The following is a 5,537-nucleotide window of genomic DNA, read 5'->3' as shown; positions in this document are numbered from 1 at the left end:
GTTGAGAAAGCGCCGGCGGGGGCCGCGGGGAGAAGCTCGGGAAGCCGCCTGGAGCGCTGATGAGGTTGGCTAGCTGGGTGGTGAGACGTCTGCCAGGAAACCACCCGGCTCAGAGAGCAGCAAGGACCCCCCCCTCGGTCCTTCTCCTCTTCTCCTTCCCTTCCCTTCCCTTCCCCAAATCTCCCTCCCTTCTGGCCCTGAGGATGTTTCCTAGTTGGGTCGTGAGACGTCTGCAAGAAAGCCACCAAGCTCAGAGACCACCAAGGACCCCGCAGTCCTCCTCCTCCTCCTCCTCCTCCTCCTCTTCCTCTTCCTCTTCCTCCTCCTCCATCATTCTACAAACTCTACTCCTTTCTAGGACTGATGATGTTCCCTAGTTGGGTAATGAAACATCTGCAAGGAAACCACCCAGCTCAGAGATCACCAAGGACCCCACAGTCCTCCTCCTCCTCCTCCTCCTCCATTCCAGCACTGATGATGTTACCTAGTTTGGGTCATGAGACGTCTGCAAGGAAACAAGCAAACTCAGAGAGCAGCAAGGACCCCACAGTCCTCCTTCTTCTGCTCTTCTCCTTCTCCTCCATTCCAGCACTGATGATGTTACCTACTTGGGTCATGAGACGACTGCAAGGAAACAAGCAAGCTCAGAGAGCAGCAAGGACCCCTCAGTCCTCCTCTTCTCCTTCCCTTCCCTTCCCCAAATCTCACTCCCTTCTAGCACTGAGGATGTTCCCTAGTTGGGTCGTGAGACGTCTGCAAGGAAACCACCAAGCTCAGAGAGCAGCAAGGACCCCACAGTCCTTCTTCTGCTCTTCTCCTTCTCCTCCATTCCTGCACTGATGATATTACCTACTTGGGTCATGAGACGACTGCAAGGAAACAAGCAAGCTCAGAGAGCACCAAGGACCCCACAGTCCTCCTTCTGCTCTTCTCCTCCATTCCAGCACTGATGATGTTACCTACTTGGGTCATGAGACGACTGCAAGGAAACAAGCAAGCTCAGAGGGCACCTGGGACCCCCCCTCAGTCCTCCTCTTCTCCTTCCCTTCCCTTCCCCAAATCTCACTCCCTTCTAGCACTGAGGATGTTCCCTAGTTGGGTCGTGAGACGTCTGCAAGGAAACCACCAAGCTCAGAGAGCAGCAAGGACCCCACAGTCCTCCTCCTCCTCCTCCATTCCAGCACTGATGATGTTCCCTAGTTTGGGTCATGAAACGTCTGCAAGGAAACCACCAAGCTCAGAGGGCGCCCGGGACCCCACAGTCCTCCTCTCCACACACCCTACTCCCTTGTAGCACTGATGATGTTACCTAACCCTAACCCCCCCCCCTTCTAGCACTGATGATGTTCCCTAGTTGGGTCATGAAACATCTGCAAGAAAACAACCAAGCCTACAGAGCACCAAGGACCCCTCGCTCCTCCTCTTCTCCTTCCCTTCCATTCCACAAATCTCACTCCTTTCTGGCACTGAGGATGTTCCCTAGTTGGGTCATGAAACGTCTGCAAGGAAACCACCCAGTTCAGAGGTCACCAAGGACCCCACAGTCCTTCTTCTCTTCTCTTCTCCTCCTCTCCTTCTCCTCCATTCCACAAACCCCACTCCCTGGGAGAGTCCTCACGAGACCGATGGCGCGTTGAGGTGCTTCCAAGAAAAAGGCAGCACGCAGGGATGCAATCAGGTGAAGCTTTATTTAGGTATAAAGTAGAGAGAAAGAGTTCCCTGGCATGGAGGCACCCATGCCTGGATTGAGTCCATGGATCAGTCCCAAAGGGAGCTAGAACAAGAGCTAAAGGGCAGTCCCTGTGCAGAGGTTTTTATGGGGGTCCCCAGCCCCTCCCTTACCAATGAGAGTGAGGGGGCTGGAGGGCCATTAACTCTCTCCAAAGGGGCTGGAGACCCCTGACCCACAAGTGGGAGCAAAGGTGCCTCTTTGCTCCCATCTGATGACCTTTTGTGGAACTGCCATGGCTGGCACAAAAACATCTAACACTCCCTTCCAGCATTGATGACGTTACCTACTTGGGTAATGAGACAATTGCAAGGAAACAACCAAGCTCAGAGGGCACCTGGGACCCCACAGTCCTCCTCCTCCTCCTCTCCCTTCTAGCACTGATGATGTTACCCAGTTGGGTCATGAAACGTCTGCAAGGAAACAACCAAGCTTAGAGAGCACCAAGGGCCCCATGGTCGTCCTCGTCGTCGTCCTCCTCCTTTTCACAAACCCTTCTCCCTTCTAGCACTGATGATGTTACCTAGTTGGGTAATGAAACGTCTGCAAGGAAACCACCAAGCTCAGAGAGCACCAAGGACCTCCACAGATCTTTTGTCTGGACGACTTTTAGGGAGTATATATCAGAGGTGGTGACCCTTTGAGAGCTGTATGCAATGAAATTTCATTTTGATGTATACCGATTGGTGTACATTCAAAGTGACAATAAAGTGTTGAAAAAGGGGCTCTTCTGTTCCTGATAAGAAGGCTTCACCCACTAATTCTCGGCATCTCCTCATCTTAACGACCACACTTGAGCCCCAAATGTATGTTGCTAAGTGTAAAATTTGGACTAGAGGACTTCCCTTCCAAGTCTTATTATTCTACATTCTCCGTTTGCATCCATGCTTTCCTTGGCAGTGTAATAGCGGTGATCTGCTGTGGCTTGCTTTCAGGAAGATGTTTTTCAACTTCCCAGGGATGCCAACAGCTGGCTGAGGAATTCTGGGAGTTGAAGTCCACAAGTCATAAAAGGGCCAAGTTTGAAGAGCCCCGGATTAGGAAAACTAGAAACTCTTCTTTCTGAAATGCTTCCAGTGCTCTTTCTCCTGTGGACTGAGCTAACTTAAAATTGCAGATGATTTTCTGTTGCTAAAAATCTGACCGTATGAGTTTCTATGTCAGCAAAAACATATCAAAAGACCCAACGCAGGAAGTCTTTTGACTTTCTGATGCGACACCGTCGGCTGCACATCGGAGCCACCCTTCTCCAGAGGTTTTGTGACAAAGCAGTGGAACTTCAGCTGAAGAAGCCCTGAAGTCAGCTGTGTATTCTGGTGTTTCTCCAAACACCTCTTAATGCACCTAATGTTAATTGTTTCTTGAGTTCTTTAATTAAAATTTTAATGAAAATGGGACCTGGAATGATGCAATGCAAAGCACCCAATTTGGGAATTATTGTTTTATTTACCAGCGACCCTTAGGCTGCTTTAGAAAATATAAAATTTGCTGATCTGCAAGTCAATGCTTTTATGGAGGAGTGTCAGCTATGCAGAAACACAATGACAGATGTAGACTTTGGGTTAAGAAGCAATTTTACAATGTTGCTTTATACATACATACATATATATGTATATGTATATGTATACGTATACGTATATGTATATATGTATATAAATTAATCTTAAATTATTCTGTTTTTAATGCTTAGATTTACTGACTATATTGCACACCGCCCAGAGCCGGTCTCTGAGGGAGATGTGAAAAACAAATAAAATACCAGGTAGTCCTCAACGTATGACCACAACTGAGCCCAAAATTTATGTTGATAAGTACGATAGTTGTTAAGTGAATTTTGCCCCATTTTACAATCTTTCTTGCCACAGTTGTTAAGTGAATCACTGCAGCTGTTAAGTTAGTAACTCCAGTTGTTAAGTGAATCTGCTCTCCCCATTGACTTTGCTTGTCAGAAGGTCGCAAAAAGAGACCACACCATCCTGGGACACTATAACCGTCATAAATCTGAGTAGGCTGCCAAGCATCTGAATTTTGATCACATGACCATGGGGGGGGATGCTGCAGTGGTTGTAAGTGTGGAAAATGGTCATAAATCATTTTTTTCAGTGATGTAACTTTGAACAGTCAGTAAGTGAACCATTGTAAATTGAGGACTATCCATAACTACATAAAATCTTAACTTATCTGGCTTCTGGCAATTTTCTGGTAGTCTTGTTATGAACAGAAAAATCATTTTTGTGGAAATCATTTTCTAACAGTACTACCACGGTACTCCTAACATTCTCAGAATTGTTCTTCAGAGCCAAAACATTATCTTCCCCTGATTGAAAATCATTCCTAAACACTCTCGTATTTTATTATAGGGGTGTTGTCTCGCTCCCCAATAATTTTCTCCCTTAATTCAGCTCCATGGTATATTTTTTAAAAGAATGGTAAGCATTGAGAGTCAAACATTGCTTAGGCCGGGCTATGAAGAAACAATATTTAAGTTTACACTCTTAAACTTACCCACAAAAGGAATTAAGACTGAATTAGAAACAAATTCGGGAACGCTTGAAGTTAGAGGACTGTCCTGCATCCCGACTTCCATGGCCACCGGAAAATAACTTTGATGGTTAGGAATCAAAAAGGAAACAAGAAAACGCCTCCTCTCCAGCAGTTAACGCCCAAATGGGCAGAGATTGAAATTCAGATTAATACTAGACCTATAATCAAGAAGTAAACAATACTCCAATCAAAGAACTATCAGTGCAGACAAACAATCAAACAGTAAAACCAACCTAATCCAGGATCCAGGAAAAACACACCCACCAACACTGACAGATTAGCCTCTTTTATGTAAAAACAGCAACCTCACTCACCTCTTGCACTGATGATGTTACTTAGTTGGGTAATGAAACGTCTGCAAGAAAATCGCCAAGTTCAGAGAGCACCCAATCTCAAACAATTAAGCAGCCTTATCATTTTGTTTTGGTTCTTCATTTGAAGTGCAACAAGGTTCGAATTATTTTTATTTATTTATTTATTAATGGGATTTATATCCCGCCCTATCTCCTGAGGGACTTGTCCAAACTGTCTATATTGTTGGGAAATCAGATCTATATTTATGTCTCTGCAGCTGACAGAGTGAAGGCAATCAGCAGCTCCAGTTAGTCCTGTATGTAATAGTTAGTCAAAGCTATTCTCCAAAGCACCTGAAAGCAGGACAAGAAGCAACGGATGGAAACTAGTCAAGGAGAGAAGCAACCTAGAACTAAGGAGAAACTTCCTGACAGTTAGAACAATTAACCGGTGGAACAACCTGCCTCCAGAGGTGGTGAATGCTCCAACACTGGAGGTTTTTAAGAAGAGACTGGACAGCCATTTGTCTGAAATGGTATAGGGTTTCCTGCCTGAGCAGGGGGTTGGACTAGATGACCTCTAAGGTTCCTTCCAACTTTATATATATTATATTATATTAAAAGTCACAAGGGTTGTAAAGCGGGTCACAAGGTAACCAACCTGATTTATTTATTTTTTGGGTGGCAATTGTTAAGTGACTGCTGTGGTCATTAAGCAAGCACTAGGGTCACTAAGCAAACATAATGTTCACTATGGGCTGCTTTTGCCAAAAAACAAAAACAAGTGAATGTTGGTTTTTGGCAAAATTATCATAAAGAGTTTTACGATATGTGACTGGCTGGCTGGCTGGGTGACTTTGGGGCAGTCATACTGCAGCCCAGTCCACCTCACAGGGTTGGGGAAAATAGGAAGAGGAAGGAGTATTTGCTTATAATAAAGGTGAGATTAAAAAAAAATCTTAATTACAAAA

Source organism: Vipera berus, assembly GCF_964194415.1.
Source record: "Vipera berus genome assembly, chromosome: 6".
NCBI classification, from domain to species: domain Eukaryota; kingdom Metazoa; phylum Chordata; class Lepidosauria; order Squamata; family Viperidae; genus Vipera; species Vipera berus.
Note: the sequence above shows the minus strand (reverse complement) of the source record.